The sequence below is a fragment of the Prionailurus viverrinus genome, chromosome D1 (assembly GCF_022837055.1).
Source record: "Prionailurus viverrinus isolate Anna chromosome D1, UM_Priviv_1.0, whole genome shotgun sequence".
Lineage (NCBI taxonomy): Eukaryota > Metazoa > Chordata > Mammalia > Carnivora > Felidae > Prionailurus > Prionailurus viverrinus.
The window spans coordinates 77,579,566-77,602,283 of NC_062570.1; positions in this window are offsets into that span (position 1 = coordinate 77,579,566).

Sequence of the window (22,718 nt, forward strand, 5' to 3'; positions counted from 1 at the left end):
CCCAGAAACAGTGCTTCTGTTTTCTTCATTCATAAAAGGGCAACTTAAAATCCCAGGATTTCATTGTACAAAGCCTTTTGACTCCTCTAAACAAATTTGCAAGAGCTGCCATTACATTGTAAACATGCCCAGGTAATGACTTGCCTCAAACTAAAGTGCCATCTAACTGAGGCTCCAGACTTAGCACAAAGCAAACAGCAGCACGGAGGTCAGGTATTTAGGACATGGCTCTAGGGTTAGGTGCATAGGCACGAGTTTACCTGGACTGTGTGCTGGGTGTGGGGGCTGGTGAGTAGGAAGCAGGAGGGGAGTGGATGTCAAAACTCTATTCTGTCTCTGAAAAGACACTGGAAATGCCAGGTCTTTTTTCTTGTTGCTGTTGCTTTCATTCTCCTCCTCCACCCCCTCTTCCCCTTCCACTCCTCCATCCTCCTCCTAGCCTTCCTTTCTTCTTTCTCTTCTTCCTTCTATTCCTCTTTTCTATCTCTTCTTATATTAAGTTTGAGAAAATCAATCCTAAAATGGATAATTTATTTTACTAAAAAAAATCCAGAATTTCTAACCTGTCTTCAAAACTCTCTGTAATAAGGCCCAGCCTGCCTTACTTCCCAATTAACCCCTTGTGTAGCCTGTGTTTTAGCAAAATGGAATCATTTACAGATCCCTGACCTGTCCCCACAGTGGAAGCCCTGCTCATTCTATTTGTACCAGCATAGGATTCTCCATGGTGAGATTCTCCAGGATCAACTGATTGATCGATCGATCTATCTATTTATCTATCTAGAGAGAGAGAGAGATGATTAGATAGATGAGAATTGGGTTCATGCCATTATGGAGGATGAGAAGTACCAAGATCTGCCTCTGCAAACTGGAGACCTGGGAAAGATGGTGGTATAATTCAGTCTGAGAACCAGAAGAGCTTATGACATAAACCAGAAGAGAGAACCAGAAGAGAACCAGAAGAGCTTATGACATAAATTCCATTTGGAGGGCAGGAAAAAAGGAGATAGATTTCCTGGTTCAATTGGTAAGGCTGGGGGGGGGGGAGAATAAAAGAGATAAAACCCTCTTTCTCCACTCTTTTTGTTCTATTCAGACCCTCAATTTTTAGGATAGGGCCCATCCATCACCCATGTTGGGGAGGGCAATCTACTTTACCCAATACACCAGTTCAAATGCTAATCTCATCCAGAAACACCCTCACAGGTACACCCATAAACAATGTTTAATCTGGGCACCTATAGCCACTCTGGTTGATACTTAATCATCATAACACCAACTCCATAGTTTAAAACCCAGCCCACTCTTGAAGGTTCGGTTTAACATTATATTTGTCATTACTCAAGTGTAGATAATATTCCTACCCTGACCACCTTTCAGACTCCCATGAGGCTCTGCCTCCAAAATACGATGTGAATACCTTTAATCTGCTTTCCAATTCTGCTACTTTGAGTCAGATTATGGAATCAGAAAGAGCTTATTTGAATTCTGGCCCTGCTTCTTCTTAGTATATATGTATGTATGTATGTATGTATGTATGTATGTATGTATGTATGTATTTTACCTTTGGCAGACTATTTTAGCACTTTGTGCCTCATTTTGTTCATCTGTAAATAGGAATAAAATAATACCTCAAGAATTGTTGCAGGGATAAAATAAAAGAATGTACCTACGTTCCTTAGCACAGTACCTGGCACACACAAAAAAAGCTTCATAAGCATTAGCTATGCAGCACTATTTCCTAACATTTGAATAAGGCTCCATGGTTTAAAAACACACTTTTGGGGGCACCTAGATGGCTCAGTCAGTTAAGCATCCGACTTCGGCTCAGGTCATGTTCTCATGGTTTGTGAGTTCGAGCTCCGTGTCAGGCTCTGTGCTGACAGCTCTGAGCCTGGAGCCTGCTTTGGATTCTGTGTCCCCTTCTCTCTATTCCCCTCCCCTGCTCACTCTCTGTCTCCCTCTCTCTCAAAAATAGGTAAACATTAAAAACAAAAACAAACAAAAATTCCAAAAACACTCTGCTGCATTGGTTAGCCCAAATATCCTATGAAATATGTAGAGCAAATTTTTATGCATATTTTACATATTTTATTTAGAGAAATAGGGTTTAAAGAAAATGAGCAACTTTAACTGGATTATAGCAAAAATTAAAGGCCAAGCCGACTGTCACCTTCATCTATTTTTGACCCTGCATTCAGTTACCAATAAACTGCATTCGCCTGAGCAGGACCTTTGTTCTTTAAGGAGCCTCTGTTACAGAAATGTTCTAGAAATAGCAAGTGTGGGCTGCATGGACCCCTTTGCCACTCTTCAGGAGACTAAAATAGGGGTGGGAGGAAGAAAGAAAGGTTTCATCTTGGGTTGTAAATTCCCCAGGGGAGAAATAATTGAAGAACTGTTTATGATAGAAAACTATAATTAGGAGTAATGGGATGAAATTAAGGAGAGGGAAACAACAAGTTTATAATAAGGTTCCAGTATGAGGTATTCAAATTTAATTGTGTTTTTTAAGTAATGTCAGACTCCCAGATGCTGTAGCGATGAAGACTGTATACAAATGGGTACATAAATAAATGACTTTATAATCCACACAATCAAACTGGTGTGCCTTATAAACCAAGAGCCATTTTGCAATTGCACATTCAGAATTGGCACAGCTATATGCAAAAAGGAAAAAAAATCTTTTATTGGGCTGAGAATTTGATTGTTTCCTATGTCTTATAACCTTACAACTTACTAAGAGGAGCAGAGAAATCCCTCCTCCTTTACAAAAAACCAAACCAAACAAAAAAAACAACCCAAACTCTTTGGCTTATTAGATTTGCATATGTTGTGATACATTTTTGAGTTGAAGCATCACACACTAGGTTAATTTATCCAAAAGAATCTTACAATCAACCACTTCAATTGCACTGTTCTGATCCTCAGAGACCATAGGAGTGAAGGGGAAAAATATTCATACTAATTTTTACATCTCCCACCTTGCTATAGAGACACAGTTAATAAAGTCATTCAGAACTAGTGCTACAGGAAATGTGGGAACTTGAAGAGTTTGCCCTGCTTTTCTGTTATTGGCTTCTCTGTGGAATCAAATTATTTGGAGTTCTTTGCTTTAAGGTCATTATTTTTCATTAGACAAGCTGCTGCTGTTATCCAAAAGTTAATAGCGGGAATATGTCTGGCTGACACAACAAATACAGCCATAGTTCCACAGTTATTAATGCCAGTAACAATTTAGGATACAATAAATGACTTTGGGCTGTGGCATTTACTACTCAGACAATGGCAGGAACTTGTTGCTGATCTGTCTTCTGAAAAGAGAACACACACACAGGCTCATGTATGCATATGCTGAACCCATAATAGCCATTTGCTGATGGCTACCCAAATACATCATGGCAACTAAATGGAATTTTATAAGTGTAGGGTGTCAAAGTGTGACTCATGATAGAAGAAGAGAAATTATGATACAAAGCATGAGTCTGGGAATTTGGAGGGCTTAAGGCAGCATTGACAATCCTATTACATTCCTCCAGATGGTAAGGACATACATAAAGACCTCACTAAAATGTTTGCAGAATTCTTTCTGCCTGAATATTTCCAGTGGGAAATGTGTGACTGGTCGGTCACTGGTTCTAATGCTAACGTGGGTTGACTCTAGGCTAGCCCTGGCCCCATATACAGTAACAGGATTTTACTTTTCTTAGAGATTTATGAGATGCATTGGCATGGTAAAGTCTCCATGGAGCTCTATAATACATGGACACAACATTTTTCAAGGTTATTTGTGCACTGAAGTCTTTCTGTTTGAATTACTAATTAACATTTTGCATACCAGCATTTAATGAATATTAGTTTGGAAACAAGGTCTTAATCCCCCTGTCCCTTTATATACATGGACACACATGGGGAATTGTCATGATTCAATAGAAACAAGGCTGCTCCCCATAACTCTCCTACTGATGAAATTCAAATGCTCAAATGGTTGGAGAACTATAGCCACCTAAGAACCTTTCTGCTTTGCATTCTTCCTCTGAACTCCCAATCTGGAGAGTTTGCTAAACTTACTTGGGTTTGTTGGGTTTCTCTTCTTGTTCTGTCCCAGAAAAACTTCTATTATTCAATTAATTTCCAAACTTCACAATCATTGGAGCAGTTTTTCTCAAGAGCCCCCCCACACACATTATCATTTCAAAAGGGCAACTAATACGACAGATACAAAGTTTCTTGAGAGAAGCAGTCATTGCACTGTATTACTGAAGTCTAACTCAGTGCCTGTCACAAGGTCATGGCTTACTGATTGTGACTCATTAAATGAAAACCACCAGGGCTTTTGACAAATTCCTTAAGTTGGCTAGAATAGGATCTACAGACATTCTGACAATGTTTTCAAGGCTTATCTCTGTTCTTCCAATTCCTAATTTGTGGGGGATAAGCTTAGGAATCCCCTGGATTTACACCAATAGGTTAACAAGGCATAAAGAAATACAAAGTCATAAAATGCTCACACCCGAGTTTGGGTAAACCAGATTGGCATTCCAAGAATGGGGGGGGAGGCGCAAAGACACCCCGAGAATAGGGAAACACAAAGGTGCCAGGATTAGGGAAATACAAAGGCACCCCAAAATAGAGAGGGGGTGCAGAGCCCCCAAAGTAGAGAGGGAGAGGCAAAGGCCTAAAATGGAAATGGTGCAAAGGTGCCCAGTACACAGATATGTGAAATAAAGAAGATCATATATTCAGGGTGAAAGCACCCCAAATTTAGTACTATAGCAGAAAGCTGCTTTCATAGGAGAATACGACCAGGTTAGGTAAACTGGTGAATTGGGCTATGGACCACTGGGCTGCAGAAAAAGCAGCCCTGAGCGGAGATGGTTATCAAAAGAAAAGGTGTCTTGTTAACCCTGAGGTTATTCCCCCTATCTGTCTCATCCCCTAGGTTGGCAAAGATAAACAGGCACGGCGCCTCCTGTCTGCTGTTAACAACCATCTACCCATCTGCCTGGCACCTGGATTTTGTTTTATATTGACCCAAACCCCAAACACTGTATATCTTTAAAAAAACCCTTTTCCCTCACGTCCACAAGTTAATGTTCAGTTTCTTTGTCTCTTTGTACATGCCCATCACGTTTGTAAGCCTCTGATCTGAATAAAAATGGGGCAAGGACCCTTATTTGGGGCTCTTGTCTTTTTCCCAAACATTAGCCATCTCTCGCTTTAATCCTGCATCTGTCCGCTCTTTTGCTGGCCAAAAGAGAACTTTAGGCCTAGAGTCTACGACACTAATTGCTTCCTGCTCACCATCAATAAGCATTTATTCAGCAACCACATAAACAGAGAAGTGCTTCACAGGGCAAGTTTAATTGACTTATTCCCTGCCCTTTGAGAGCAGACAGTCTCAATTTCTTTTCCTCATAAGAGTACATAACTTAATTTAGTTACTAAAATGTGACAAATTGCTATCATAGGTTATATACCTTTTCATATTCAGTAATTTGTCTTTCTCCCACCCTGTCGGGTTCCCAGAGAGATCAGCATTTATTCGATTCTGACTAAATATATCCATAAACCAGATTGTTCAAAGCGCGGATTAGCTGCTTTCATTTTCTGGTTAAGTAAAGGTTGCACTCCAATATCCTGGCCTCCTTCCTTTGAGACTGGATGGCTTCCTGAGTCATCATCCTACTGCATGAGCTCTGTGCTGTGTTAGAGATGGGGAATCATGACTCATAGGAGGTCAGGGGTGAGAGGATCTCAGGAATTGTCTAGGACTTGCTGTAATATTAATGGCAACACTCTCACTACCTTTGCATAAGCTTGTTAAATTGAGAAGTATATTCTCATCAATTCAACTAGCCTGTGAGACTGGCAGAAAATAAACACAGGGAAACAGTGATTTGTTCAAGATCACATAACACCAGGATTTGGCACAGATCTTTTGCCTCTGAGTCTAGCAGAATTTTTTTCTCTATTGTCTGAAGAGGAAGAAGATGGAGAGGAAAAGGGGAGGGAGGACTTAGGAGGAGGAAAGATAAAAGAGAAGTTCTTGACTCAAAGTGTGTGCTTAACAAATATTTTTGAATGAATGATAATAATTTTTATATGCATATAAACTCTTTGTGCTTTAGTTTCCTCCTATTTAAAATATTCTCTCCCACATGTTGTTGTGAATAATTTTTATATGCATATAAACTCTTTGTGCTTTAGTTTCCTCCTATTTAAAATATTCTCTCCCACATGTTGTTGTGAAGATAAAGTGAATTGATACCCCAAAATTAACATATGTGTATGTGGGCATATATACATACATATCTTATAATAGTGCTCAGTGTATAGAAAGTACTTAGATAATATCAATCATTATTAAATGCATAGAACTATGCAAGTTACAAAAATTTTGAAAATATTATAATTACTCTTCAAAGTAACTCTTTGAAATCTGTGATTATATCTTCATTTTATAGATCAGCAAACTGAAACACGAAGAGTTCAAGTGACAGTATCCAGGCGGTGATACCTGGGTATGTGCCCACCCCACAGATACCTCCTTCAACGAGTCACAAATGAAAGTGAAGATCTTACAGCATAAATGGATGTGTCCACAATCACACAGTTGATCTAGGTGTAGGATGCTACGCTACATGTGTGATGAACCCAGGATACACCCTGGATATTGCAAACATCCTGTCTCTATCGTAACTGTCAGCATGCTATCTTGAAATGTGTCTCTTTCTCTTGATGAGAATAGTTCAGAAAGAAAAAAAAATAATAATTTGCTAAGCAAATGATCTAGTTAATTGAGGTCTAGCTAAGATTTTACTCTCTATACCTTCATACTAGAACATTCTATAAACACTGACTACAAGGTAGAGAGATACACTGGGAAGGAACAGGTTAACCAGCCTGAATCTTCACTGCATTTGTAACTCAATCATTGGTTAAAAACAGGGAGCTCCCTCACCTCTAATCTTGACCTTTGTTTGTTTTTCCTTTTTCCCCTCTGTTTTGTTACTTACAAAAATACAAATATACCTTCTCAAGTCAATTAGATCACCACCCAAGCTAATTCTCACCAAGAGGGAACACAAAGAAGCTAGCTGAAGCACAAGCTTCAATTAGGCCACAGCAGATGACATATCTCCTGCACATTTTGTCTTGGATGGATTGATCAGGCGTGCTATGCTGAGTATTGTCTCATTTCCTTTAGGTAGGAAAGCACTTCCCAGAGATCACCTGGCAGTCTGCTCATTGGTTAAGATCTTCACTAAATCAGCCATAGTGTGATACAGTGTCATTACTGGAAATTAGAAAGGACTGACATAAATGTTGACCCCACTGTTTACTTACTACATCTTTCTCCCTTGAAGAAGTCGCCTTAAAGCTTTTGAGTCTCAGTTTCCCTATCCAGAAACTGGGATAATAATATTTACCTCTGGGGTTGGCTGGATAATGAAAAACAAAACAAAACAAAACAAAACAACTCATGCATTAATTATACTTCATCAGTCTAAAATCCTGTTATTCACAGTTATCATGTGAATAGGTATTGAGTGTGGAATTACTGTTTTTGATTGTAAGGTATTTGGCATAAGTTAAATCCAGTTCCTCACTTTTAAAATCCTCAGAGAATGAACTACCCTAATGAACGATGCTGCCAAAGGCCAGTGACTTCTGTCTCAAGGTCTGAGAGGAGCGGTGTGTTAAAGGATTTAGGGAGACTCCATTTAACCTTGCAATAAGATGAAAACCAAGCTCTCCCAAGTTGGTTCTTAGCCTTGTCAATATCTCTGCCTTTGTCTCTCTGTTAATTTTGTCCTGCTGGCCTGGACTAATATTACAAGGCATTTAGCTGTGTTAATTAAAAATACCAGCCAAGCAAGATGCGTAAGGATGTTTCTGCCAAAGGAAGTCTCCAGTTTTAAACAGCCAGATTGATTTAAGAGTTTTTAACCAACTGCTCTATCAATTTCCTAGCCAACAGCTTGGTGTTGTGGAACAATAAGTGGGGATTGGAAGCCCAGTGGTTTGCAGGCTGTCTGTCATATGAAGGAGCCACAAGGAAAAGAGTGAGAATAAATCCTATCCTCAGGGAAGTGGGAGATAGTCTGGAAGAAGACTATTGGACAATGAAGGGGAATTAAGAATGTTACTTCAGATCCAGGTATAGAACAATTAGCTGCTGTAACTTAACAGTGGTGAGAACTTTGGAAGGTGCTGGAGCAGTACTAAGTAGATTGCAAAGTTTCAGTGGATGAGGCTACCTGTTGGACACATAGAAATGAGGACGCTGCTTGGCAGTAAGAGTGTTTGCTTATAAAAGTTAGGTTTATGAGCTGTTGGAAAAAGAATAAAAGACGGGACCCTGTGGTTTTTGATCTGGAGGAAACAAACCACTTCAATGACCACCAGAGCAATTGGCCAGTCCGTACAGTGTCCCATGGTCCAGATGGTGGGCCATGGTGAGAGTGTCAACCATGACCAAGGCACATGCCGAGGCTTCGGGAAGCAGATGGTAACTTTGTGGCTACAAACAATCTGTCCATAGCAAAACAATATCCAATAAGTGGATGACAAGGAATCAGAATCTAGTCTCTTTCCCCCTGACCCCCCAGTGGGGTAACTTTAGGCACTGTGTCAGGGTCTCAGCAGAGCTAGACTGGATTTAAAGATGCCTGTAAATGTTCTGAAACATATTGAGATTTTCTCTTTGTGTCTTAGAATTGTAATCTAGATTTTGCCTACTTTTTCAACACTTGAAATGAAGACATGTAGTCTGACACTAATATATTGATCAGCCTTTATTGGGCACCAGAAGCACCTAGGAAGTTCATTAAAATACATACACCCAGGTCTTAATACAGAATTATTGAATGAAAATGCCAGGAGTGGAACCAAATGTATGTATGTTTAAGAAGCACCAGAGGTGATTTTGATATTTACCCAAGGTTGAGAAGCATAGTACTTATAGGTATTACTCTTTACACAATGATGTGAGGAGAATGCAGTGCAGCACGTCCACATGTCCTTGCATTTCAAGCGTCCTAGCTTTAACACTGATTACTTGAGGGACTTGGGCCAATTACTTAAGCTTTTTAAATCCTCAGATTCCTCAGATGAAAGTGGGGGCAATGATAGTAACTCCACATAACACTGATATAATGATTATTAAATGAGTTTACATATGTTGAAACTATTTGCTAATACAGTATGAGTCCTTTGTTCTCTCTAGGGCACAGTCACAATGCAAATATCTGTGAGAGATGTGAAATGTTAAAAAGAGGCACAATACAATAGCGGAAAGAATAAAGGCAGACTCTGGATCCAAGTTCCCACTCTACTACTCTCTCTTCTTAGGTAAGAAATTAAAATGCTGGCCGTTAGTTCTTCATTGGTAAATTGGTCTCATAAACTAAAAAGTGATCCAAATCTTGTCTGATTTTGAATGTCCCAACGTAAGAATGCTTTCACATTTCTAAAGCATTGTTAAAAAAAAAGAAAAATACAAAGAAATAAATTATGTGACAGACTACCCATGGCCTGCAAAGCCTAATATATTTGCTGTGTTTTTATATATATGTGTGTTTTTTAATTTTTTTTTCAACGTTTATTTATTTTTGGGACAGAGAGAGACAGAGCATGAACGGGGGAGGGGCAGAGAGAGAGGGAGACACAGAATCGGAAACAGGCTCCAGGCTCTGAGCCATCAGCCCAGAGCCTGACGCGGGGCTCGAACTCACGGACCGCGAGATTGTGACCTGGCTGAAGTCGGACGCTTAACCGACTGCGCCACCCAGGCGCCCCTATATGTGTTTTTAAAGAAAACATTTGCTGATCCCTGGTCATAGTGCTGCATTTTTTTTCAAGCTTTAATATGCAGGTAAATCATCTGAAGATTTCTTAAAGATGCAGGTTCTTATTTAGTAAGTCTGGGGTTGCATCCAGTAGTCTGCATTTTTAACAAGCTAGTAGGTGATGCTGATGCTACTTACTCAGGGCCACATGTTGAGTAGCAAGGGTCTGGCTAATCTGAATTAATTGGTATGTGGTAGGCCTGGATTTTCTTATGTTTACAAACCTTACCAGGTGATGATAACATGATTATAATGTGCAGCCAGGGCCTAGAGCCACTGGTTTTAGGATCATGTGAGCAAAATTCATCCAATTAGCTATCATCTTAGAAAACAGAATAAAGTGTCTGGAAATGTGATTCAAGACAGGTGAGTTCTCCTGGTAGCAAGAAAGACAGTGGCAGATAAAAGGAAGAGGTTTGACTATTAATAGCCTGTGCATAAAATGCCACTGTTTAGTTTCTGAATTTTTATGGGCCAGAAATTTTGTCTGGTTCCTTATCTGTTTCTTTTTTTTAAAGTTATTTTATTTTATTTATTTTGAGAGAGATACAGAATGAGCAGGGGAGGGGCAGAGAGAGAGGCAGAGACAGAATCCCAAGCAGGCTCCACACTGTCAGCACAGAGCCTGACACAGGGCTCAAACTCGAGAACTGGGAGATCATGACCTGAGACGAGATCAACAGTCTGAGGCTTAACCAACTGAGCCACCCAGGCACTCCTTATTTTAATAGCCTTGGTTCTTGTTTTCCTCCTCCTGCAACCTCTTTCTCTTCTTCCTCCTCCTTCTCCTTTTCCTCTTCCTTTTCCTCCTCCTCTTCCTCTTCCACCTCCTTCTCATCCTTCTTCCTCCTCTTCCTCCTCTTGCTACGGTGTCTGCATGTGTTTTTTGCATTGTCTGACCATGCTGAACTTGACTTCTCACTCACTTAAATTGAACAACGATCAGCCCCACTTCTGTTGGACTTAATTCATGGCCCTGACCCCAAATTGAAAATGTGTATTGATAGAATCTTAAGTGTAATAGCTGGAAAAGAATTCTGAAGATGATAGGTTAGTAGTAAGATGCAAAACAATCTTTACTCCCATTTCTATCTTGCCTTCCCACTCTCCCTCTCCTACAGGCACACAGCATTAAGACATAAAACAAACTAATATAATTAGCATTTAACTGTATGAACTGAAGGATTATTATGCCTCTAATATCCATCAAATAAATGAAAATATTGACAGTGAAAATAAAAACCCACCTTCTGCTTCAGTACACAAGAGAAAAGCAAAAAAAAAAAAAAGGATAGCTCTGATGCATAACATATTTATATCTTTGCCAAAGTTTTTCAAGTGTAAGTTGCCACAGTAGGTGAAAACTATTTGGATCTGCTGACAGTTTTACAGAAGTGGGACTATTCTGGAGTTTGGTAATATTAGGCATTTACTTTTACGGCCCTTTGATTGGCCAAGTTAAGGCTGACATGAAACTTAATGTCACCAGTCTAAGAAGTTGGAAATAGTGGTAAAGATCAGAGAAACAGAGCCATAAACATTCACTGTGGTGAGAAGAAAGGAACATAATATAATAGAAATCAGCCTTGGGCAGCAAAAAGGGAGATGCCAGGGTGTTAGCAAGAAGAGAAAACATTTCATTTCGAGCCCCAACCCTCAGAGCCATGTTTGACTCAACCACTGTCAGCTGAGGCCAGTAACCAGTGCACAGTTGGAGACAGTGGGATTGTGAAGCAAACAGATCAGAGGCCCTGGCCTCCTAAAGCCAGCTTCTAATTTATGGCCAGCAAACACTTTGTTTTATGTATGTGTTAATTTATACATACCACAAACCATGTTGAAACTCCAGAAAATGTTTATCATTGGCCATAGATTGTCTTTTGTCATCATGAGACAAAGATGATGGCATCTGTCTACTGCCTGAAAGGTTATGTTTGTAAATAAACTGATGGTCCCAGCCCATGTATAGGGTACTCAAAAGCCATTCCAAAGTAACCCTGAACCATTCCCATGCTTTGAAATGGGTCTATTGTCAACACAAATGTAATGTGATGTTTTGTCAACAAAGATGTGATGCATGACTTATAAGTTAAAAAAAAGAAGAAAAAAACAGTAAATCTCCCCAAACTAAGTTTGAGATATTTGGGTTTAGAGAATTTAACTCACGGTTTAGAAAAGAAAAAAAAAATCAGAATGGATTTTGGAAAGCTCTGGTGTTTTTGTTGTTTTGTTCTTTTCTTTTTTTGTTTTTAATCTTGATAACGGAATCAGCAAAAATCAAATTTTGAGTACTCCTAAATTTGGCTTCATAGTTGGACAGGAGTCACTGATCATTTTTTTTTAAGTTTATTTATTTTGAGAGAGAGAGAACAAGCAGGTGAGGGGCAGACAGAAGGAGAGACAGAATCCTAAGCAGGCTTCACACTGTCAACACAGAGCCCAATGAGAGGCTCAGACTTGTGAACTGTGAGATCATGACCTGAGCCGAGATCAAGAGTTGATCACTTAACCACCTAAGCCACCAGGCGACCCTGATTATTTTTTAGTTAAGTGTGTGCACATTTGTAAAAAAAGACAGTGAGCACATATGTTTGTGCTGTGTCCAAAGTTAAAATGTGCCTTTAGTGAATCATAAGGGATCAGAGAAGTTATATGCACTTTTCGGGGGCACAATAAGCAGAATCAGAACATTAACTAAGAAAAAACTCCACTTATGGGGCAACTGAGTGGCTCAGTCAGTTAAGCATCTGACTTGGGCTCAGGTCATGATCTCTCTTGGTTTGTGATCTCTCTCCCTTGGTTTGTGAGTTTGAGCTCCACATCAGGCTCTGTGCTAACAGCTCAGAGCTGTTATCATATATATAATATAATATATTATATATATATCATATATATAATATAATATATAATATAAAATAGGGAGGCTGCTTTGGATTCTATGTCTCCCTCTCTCTCTCTGCCCCTCCCCTGTTTGTACTCTCTCTCTCTCTCTAAAAAAAATAAATAAACATTGAAAATACTTAAATTTTTTTTTATTTTACATTTATTTATTTTTGAGAGACAGAGCATGAGCAGGGGAGGGGCAAAGAGAGAGGGAGACACAGAATCAGAAGCAGGCTCCAGGCTCTGAGATGTCAGCAGAGAGCCCAACACGGGGCTCAAACCCACAAACCATGAGATCATGACCTGAGCCAAAGTTGGACGCTTAACAGACTGAGACACTCAGGCGCCCCAAAAATATTTTTTAAAAAAAGATAAAAAAAACTCCACTTATAAAAATTACAGAGAACTGAGAATACACACTGTCCCTTCCCATGAAATCTTTCATATGGAATCTTTGTGAACTTTAATATGGGAACATGACATGTTCCTCATTGTATTACGCTGAAATTTAAAATGGATTTCCCTGTTTCCTGGCTTGAAAAACACATCTCATTTTAAGCAATTTTAATTGAATATAGCATATACCCTTATTGGGCTCTGCCTGGCTATGGCCAGAGTGAAATTTGGGGAAGGCAGTGGGTCCTGATCAATATCCGTGGAGGTGCCTCTTCCACCTAGCTCCTTCCATTCAGGAAGTCTACTGGCCAATGAACCTAGCTGCCCGGATAACAACTCCAATCAGCAGGAAGGGCTGGGAGGAGACAATTTCAGCTGTCTACAGGTGTACTGTCAGAGGAACAGGATGAGAGCACAATGCTATACTGGATCCAGGTAAGGAAGAAAAAAAAAATGTGCCTCTTATGGCAGCAAATACAAACTTTTGTTATCTAACCCCCCTGAGCTTCCTTTTTTTTCCTTTATAAAATAGGGATAATGATAACATCTTCCTCATAGATGCATTATGACAATGAAATGAGCTAGTATATGCCAAGGAAGCAGAACAGTTAAGTGCTACATAACGTACTAATATAGCACTCATAAAATACTTGGCCATTGCAAAATGGGTTATCAAATAATTATCACCTCCCCTTCTATAGTTACTTCTTTCTCTAGGATGAAATAAAGCAAACAACTTGAAGAAAGTAGACACAATTCTTCTATTGCCATGTTCCCAATTGTAATTTATTCCAAGTCACAGAATTAGTGATTGGAACAAGAACTTGAATCTAGGTCTATCAACATCCATAGCCCAAGACTGCTCTTTGAAATTTTTATCTGGCTGCACTTTGGTATTTCATTAGAACTGAACTGGTGAACAGTGTTTGTAGCAAGGTTTAGCTGGCATACAAGCCGCTGACAGAGTCAGAATAACTCACAAGCCCAGTTCAGCAGACATCCCCTGCAGTTCCATGCAGCTTAAGTTGTCATGGTTAGAAGCCTGTCCTAACCATCCCAGTCAGTGAAAATGTTCTGAGAAGAGAAGAGCTAAACCCCGTGTAACACTGCAGTCTCAAAGAGGGTGGCAAATAAAGCAGCTCATTAGAAATTGTTCAAAAACCTTAATCTTGCCTAAATTGAAACTAATCTGTTCATCGTGGGCATCAAACCTAATGAGATATTTAGAGGTGACTAGTCCAATGCAAAAGTTTTCCCTCATGCCTCCCACTGTGGTAAATCCAACAGTGATGCCCTATAAAAGGCTGTGTTTGACAGCAGGTGTGACACAGCTGAGGCACCTGCTGAACACACCTGTACCAGCTCAGCAGGATTTGTGTGTGATGTGTCTGTACAAAGGTTGTAACGTAGGGATGAACAGAGAGACCCCTAGATGATCTAGTGACACTCTAGCCAAGAGAGAAAATGTCAATTTAGAAAAAAATGGTGACCAACAGGTTGAAGGTAAAGGTCTTCCTCCCACATTGGGTCATATGACTCTTGTGTTTATAAATCTAGACTTTTTCCTAGGAGAGAGTTGACAAGGCAGTGAACATATAAGCTAAGAGGTCTGGCTATGCTTGAGATACTAGAGAGAAAGAGATAAAAGCACTATGTAGCCATAAGCAGAGGTAGTGTCGTGGTGCACTAGGAAGAACATTTGAATTGAAGGGACTAACTGGTTCTGTCCATGCTTCAAGGCATGGATAACCAGTAATGCACTCCTAAGCCGAAATAATCTCTCCATAACGGGAAAATAACACTAGGTTTGTGAGTGCGGTTAACAAGGTTTTCAGCATAAAGTTGCCCGGAAACTGTGTGTGGAAGCAATCAACCCACTTAACATTTAATACAGGTGTTGTTACATGGTATTTCATGCAAATTTGGTATGTTAACACTGTTTGGTGGCAAAAATATTTGTCCTCCATTTTATTTTATTTTTTTTTCATTCCTTTGCTTTGTCTTTTTTTATATATATATATATGAAATTTATTGACCAATTGGTTTCCATACAACACCCAGTGTTCATCCCAAAAGGCGCCCTCCTCAATAACCATCACCCACCCTCCCCTCCCTCCCACCCCCCATCAACCCTCAGTTTGTTCTCAGTTTTTAACAGTCTCTTATGCTTTGGCTCTCTCCCACTCTAACCTCTTTTTTTTTTTCCTTCCCCTCCCCCATGGGTTCCTGTTAAGTTTCTCAGGATCCACATAAGAGTGAAACCATATGGTATCTGTCTTTCTCTGTATGGCTTATTTCACTTAGCATCACACTCTCCAGTTCCATCCACGTTGCTACAAAAGGCCATATTTCATTTTTTCTCATTGCCACGTAATATTCCATTGTGTATATAAACCACAATTTCTTTATCCATTCATCAGTTGATGGACATTTAGGCTCTTTCCATAATTTGGCTATTGTTGAGAGTGCTGCTATGAACATTGGGGTACAAGTGCCCCTATGCATCAGTACTCCTGTATCCCTTGGATAAATTCCTAGCAGTGCTATTGCTGGGTCATAGGGTAGGTCTATTTTTAATTTTCTGAGGAACCTCCACACTGCTTTCCAGAGTGGCTGCACCAATTTGCATTCCCACCAACAGTGCAAGAGGGTTCCCGTTTCTCCACATCCTCGCCAGCATCTATAGTCTCCTGATTTGTTCATTTTGGCCACTCTGACTGGCGTGAGGTGATACCTGAGTGTGGTTTTGATTTGTATTTCCCTGATAAGGAGTGACGCTGAACATCTTTTCATGTGCCTGTTGGCCATCTGGATGTCTTCTTTAGAGAAGTGTCTATTCATGTTTTCTGCCCATTTCTTCACTGGGTTATTTGTTTTTCGGCTGTGGAGTTTGGTGAGCTCTTTATAGATTTTAGATATTAGTCCTTTGTCCGATATGTCATTTGCAAATATCTTTTCCCATTCCGTTGGTTGCCTTTTAGTTTTGTTGGTTGTTTCCTTTGCTGTGCAGAAGCTTTTTATCTTCATAAGGTCCCAGTAATTCACTTTTGCTTTTAATTCCCTTGCCTTTGGGGATGTGTCGAGTAAGAGATTGCTACGGCTGAGGTCAGAGAGGTCTCTTCCTGCTTTCTCCTCTAAGGTTTTGATGGTTTCCTGTCTCACATTCAGGTCCTTTATCCATTTTGAGTTTATTTTTGTGAATGGTGTGAGAAAGTGGTCTAGTTTCAACCTCTGCATGTTGCTGTCCAGTTCTCCCAGCACCATTTGTTAAAGAGGCTGTCTTTTTTCCATTGGATGTTCTTTCCTGCTTTGTCAAAGATGAGTTGGCCATACGTTTGTGGGTCTAGTTCTGGGGTTTCTATTCTATTCCATTGGTCTATGTGTCTTTTTTTGTGCCAATACCACGCTGTCTTGATGATTACCGCTTTGTAGTAGAGGCTAAAGTCTGGGATTGTGATGCCTCCTGCTTTGGTCTTCTTCTTCAAAATTTGGGGCCTTTTGTGGTTCCATAGGAATTTTAGGATGGCTTGTTCTAGTTTCGAGAAGAATGCTGGTGCTGTCCTCCATTTTAGATATTCCCAAGAACTCCGAGAAAATAAAATTTACTGCTGCTTGGTAATATTCCAGAAAGATAATTACCCAAGGGAGTGTTTATGAAAGATGGCATATATTGTTGTTCTTCACTTGCTTTTGCAAATGTGAGCCTTCTGCTTGTAGTTTTCTTCAACCTCTGTGCCTTCATACATGCCATTCCCTGGGTGGAGGGGCTCAATTGCCCTTGGCTCTAGATTGTCTAGAAAATACTCACTCATCTTTTAAGACTCAGCTCAATTGTCACTTTTACTATGAAACCTTTTATGACTGTCCTTTGCAAAGTGGGTTAAGGCTTTGCTCCACTAATGTGGAGCCATCGTGACATTGTGGGTACTCCATCACATTTATCATTTAAATACCTAGTCCCCTCCCGTTCCCCCCCCCCCACCACCACCACCAGGAGATTCGTTACTCCTTCCTGGTGTGACAGAAATGTCTTCTAAAATTTTTAATCTACAATACCTAGGATAACTCCTGGAACTTAGATCTTATTAGTTGTCTATGGAAAGAAGAGAGAGAGGGAAAGAGGGAATATCGTTATCCAGCAAGGGAAGGGAATTGCATTAATGCTGGAAAATAAAAATATTATGGGGAAGGAGAAAGAGCTTAAGACATAAAGTCAGAGCACATGGGCTTAAATTCCACTTTTCCCACTCACTGTCTGTGACTTCGGGCCAAAGGTTAACCCTCAGTCTTAGTAAAATTACAAGGATGCTAAAATTAAATGAAATAATATTTCATGAAAGCATGTATATCCTATACATGAAAGCATAGGATACATGTTAGTTCCTCAAAGATTGAATTATTGATATTGGTTGAATAAATTATAAACTAATTACCTTTTAAAATTCTGAGCCAAATAAAGCACACTTGGCAAAAACTCTGACTTCAGAATTTCTGTGTATCAAGATAATTTTCTTGTAAACATCAATTTATCTTTGTTCTGCTAAAGTGATGGCAACAGCAAATTTTCTCGTTGATAGAATGCCTTCCAAACAGCTAATGTGGTATACTGACTTTTCCTGCCAGAATTAATTTTAGGGGGTGCGACATTTTTTTAAGTCTCTTTAGTCCATGAAAGTGCATTGTCCTCATAAAAATCCCTAGGCTCGTAAGTAAAGCAGAAGCCCGTAGTCAAGCAATTAACGATAAAAATAGAAAACTGATCAGAAGCACAATGAATTGTGTTTGCAGAGCGCCTTCCCACACAGCAGAAACCCATTTCATCCTTGGCTATAATGGGCATCTTGAGGAGGGCCCCATTTTTGTCAAACTACTCTTAGAGTGTGTTTTCTAAAGACTCCTGTGGTCCATCAACTGTGCTTGCAAAAGAAGCTTACCCTTCCCCCTTTCTTTTCACATATTGCTTCTAGTACCCATGCCAAGAAGCTGGCAGAAAAGGAGAGCAGGAAAACAAGATATACGTTTAATAGATAATTTGGTCCCACATAACTGTGGGACCTGCCACTTAATACCTCTGACCCTCAACTTTAGTTTCAATCTATTTAACCTCTTCCTGCTCCTTTATACCTTCACACTGCATGCTCCGCTTCTTGCTGTCTACATCTGTTAACAGTATTCTCTCTCTCTCGCTCTCTCTCTTTCTGGTGTTCTTTGTTCTCCTCATTCTCATCCATCCTTTAAGACCCTTTCCAAGCTTCACCTTCACGACGGAGCCTCTCCTGATGACCATGACCTTCATCTTATACTTCCTCCCTAAAACCTTGTCCTCAGTTTACATACATACCTAACAGTCAATGCCATAATCAAGCCAATCTTCTTCTTTTATCATTCTTACTATGCCCTGCCCTTCCATTTCATAGTAAGCCTGTTGTGGCTTCTCCTGTTCTTTATGCTATTTGTGAACTCTAAGAAAAATAAATTCAATTTCAGCACATGCATAGACATTCAGAAAATGATTGATTTTTCACTGATTGGAGAATCTTCTATCACTTACCTCTGAAGGATTAATAACAATCTTTGACCAGAGGTAGACCTCATATGGATACATGTATACTACATACATATATAAGTTTGCCATTGGAAGAGCAAAGTACAAATTATAGAACGTCTGTGTTTAAATCTGAATTCTTTCATTTACTAGATTTGTGGCCTTGAAAAATTACTATTGACCTTGGTTTTCTTGTCTTAAATGAGAAAATAGTACCTGCAAAAAAGCCATTTCCATCCCTGTAAAATGAAGATAATAATAGTACCTATTTCATAAGTTTAAGGGTGAGGACTTAATGACAAAATGGAATAAAATAAAGATTTCAGAGTTGTGTTGGGCAAACAGTGGGTGTTCAATAATTTTGTTATTGACATTATTATTATGGTAAATAAGTGTGTAATATGACTAAACCACCTAACCTACTATTTGGCACATGATAGACCCTTACTAATTGGTAATTCCCCATGTCCTGCTTTCTTCTTATGGTATTCCCTTTCCTTCTAAAATTTGAGAACTCCAGCAGATTTTCACAGTTAATTTGTGAGTGACCTTACAGTTAATCATTCCACATCATTTTCTCAGCAGGAAAAGAGCTGATGCATTTTGACCTTTCTTTATAAGCTGAAGACTAATTCTATAATGCTGGGGAAAGATGGCATACCAAATGAGGTCCATCCATTTGTTCTATAATGTGATGGAAGAACGAACACCAGACATCATTCTAGTACTGGGAGCATAGCAGTGAATGAGACAAACAAATATCCTATATGTATTAAGTTTACATTTTAGTAGGTGAAAAAGACAGTAATCAAATAATCAGAAGAAGAATTTCAGATATTGACAAACATAATGAAAAAGAGCAAAAGGGAATGTTGTGTCCTTGTGTGACTAGAGAGAGTAGAGTAAACAAGATATGGTGATCATAGAAGCCCCTTCTGGTAAAGTGACTTTGAACCTGAATGATGAGATGAATATATACATGCAAAAACCTAAGAAAATAATAACTCAGAAGGAGGGAACAGCAGTGCAAAAACCCAGAGGCAAGAAAAAGGGTTTAGCTCAACATTATTGGTATCATGATAAATTGACAAGGAACAAGTCAAAGATGACAATGATTGCACTCCATGGATATGTAAGTTTAGGGTATTTTTTTCATCAAGCGTTGAGTTCTGGCTATGAACCTACTCCTAGCCAAGGAATATGTTAGTTCATGCTGTGAATTTTGCAAGCTCACCATTTATGGCATGATACCAAATTATTTCTATTAGAGAGGTGAACATCAAGCCCTTCTTTTTATAGCCAATTTTCTCCTCTAGGAGAGAATGCTATAAGCCCTCATTTTCTTATTCAGCAAAATTCTCCGCCCAAGACCTTATTTTCTGAATCACATCAATAATCATTTTTCTGTGATGGCTCATCATATTTGGAATCTAATTCAGTGATGTTTTTATAGCAGATTAAACTCTTCACTCTGCTGTATCTTAGCTATAATATGTCAACAGTTTTGTCTACATTAATAACCTCCAAAGCAGAGGTGCCATAATTAAGCATCTTGTTTTGACAGAATTGTTACAGTACTGCTACTTAGAAGGAGAAAAAAAAAGTAAGGAGTAAAAAGCAATTTATTTTCCTAATGTTTAATGTTTCTGTGTGGAGTAGATGCTAAATACCTGTATAATCGATGCTCTGCAAATAAGTGGATTGGAATTGCTTGTTGTAATATTTTATGTTATCAGTACAAAGTGGCACTTATAAAATCATGATGCAATTAATTTGCCATCTGAAAAATAATAGAGCCTTGTTCAAAGCCAAGTTCTAAAAAAATATTAGTGAAAATTGTAGCTATGTAACATTGATTGATTTGATAGCACATGGATGAAGAATTCAGTTAAAACAAAAGTTCTGGATAACATACTATGGTTAAGCTATTCCATCAGATACTGTAAGGGATTAAGAAAAAAAGAATTACCTATAGATCCTTCTTACTGTGGAGCCCAGTGTATAGAAGATGTAAGATATAAACCTGAAGACTATCAACTATTGACCAGAAAGTGATTTCTTATAAGAAAGGTTAAAATAAAATATTATGATAATTTAGAGTCAAGCTTGATTAGGTTTCCTAGAAAACACTGCGTTTGAACAGAACATTTATTGGACAACTTTTTTGGTTCATCATAAACAGAAGTATAGAGGCAGTAAGATAAAATGAAGAATGGAGTACTCGAAGTAATTCTTTAGGACTATGTTGAAGAATCCATTTGTAGGATAATGTGAAATAAGTGTGGAAAAGAGGGTAGAATTTTTAGATAAGGACCTGTTAGATGAACAAAAAGAGAGATGTGTATCCAGCCTCTTGGTTTGCAGTCTATAAACCTCCCCAGGTGGTGGCATTATTCTGACAAATTTGCTTTCCTTTTTTCTTTCTTCCTTCCTCCCTTCCTCCCTTCCTTCCTTCCTTCCTTCCTTCCTTCCTTCCTTCCCTCCCTCCCTCCCTCATCCTTCCTTCCCTTCCTTTCTTAGACTCATTCTTTTGATATAAACCTTTTGTTCCACCTAGGAACAAAAGTGTTAAGTAATATATGAGACAAACATCCTCCTTGGTGATGGTGCCTCATGTTGCTTATCATTATTCATATCCTAGTGAGAAATAGAGAAATAGAGAAATACTTAATCATAGAGAGAAATAGAGAAATACTTAATCATAAAATAATTAAATCTATAGCATTGTAAGTTATGACAAACATTATTAAGGAAACAAAAAAAGAGGGGAAATAGTAAGCATTACCTGCCTTAGAAGGGATAGTTGAGAAAAGTTTTTCTATTTGGCATTTAAGCTAAGACTTTTTAAAAATAAGAAGATGCTAGGTTTTTAAAGAGAAGCGAGGGAATTTCCAAGAAGAGAGAATATAGTCCCTGAGCATGGTAAGGATGTACACTGTTCAGGTTGTGGAAGAAAACAGAAATGGTTGGAAAGATGTCAACAGGGAAAGAGGAAGGCAGGGGCCATATTATGTGATACTTTAAATTGGGTTCTAAATGCAATGGGAAATCAGTCACTGGTGAATTATTACATGGACTGCTCAGCTGCTATAAGACAAGTGAGGTTAAGAGTGAAATTAGGGAGACCAGCTAAAAGGCTGTAGTCCAAACAAGAGATGATAGTGTACTATAGTGTATTTAGTGTATGATTTTCAGCAGTGATGGCAAAGTTGATTGAGAGAAATGGAGAGATATTAGATATTTTGGAAATAAAGTCAGCACGTGATGATGGGTTGATGTGTGGAGAGAAGAAAAAGGAAGATCAACCAGTTTTGCTGGGTTGCCCATTGGTCATCTTATTTCACAGCTATGTAATTTCTTTTTTTTTTTAATTTTTTTAACGTTTTATTTATTTTTGAGACAGGGAGAGACAGCATGAAGAGGGGAGGGTCAGAGAGAGGGAGACACAGAATCCGAAACAGGCTCCAGGCTCTGAGCTGTCAGCACAGAGCCCGACGCAGGGCTTGAACTCATGGACCGTGAGATCATGACCTGAGCCAAAGTCGGCTGCTTAACCAACTGAGCCACCCAGGCTCCCCAGTGTAATTTCAATTAATTAAATGCTTTTGTTTGAATTATATGAGTAAGAACAAAAAAGTATTATGAGATATTTAGAAGAGTCCATTATGTTTTTTCTTTATATAGTTTGCCAACACTTCCTACTGTTTTAGATTTGTGATCACATATATAATATGAAAATAGTATTAACACATTTATTCTACTAATTACAAAAAAAATAACACCTATAAAACAAATTTCAATAAAGTTACTTCATGCTTAAATTGTATTTCAGGAGGGATTGGTGCCAAATACTCTAAAGAGTTCTTAAATGAATTTATTATAGAGACACAGATTTTATCATGATTTAGTCTGGAAAAGTTGGCACATTCAGCTGACTCTCGTGCCTTTGGTCAAATATCAGAATGTCCAATGATGTAGCATTAGAGATATTTTTAGATTGCATATTGGGATTAGCTGTCTTTATAGGCAAAATGGATAGG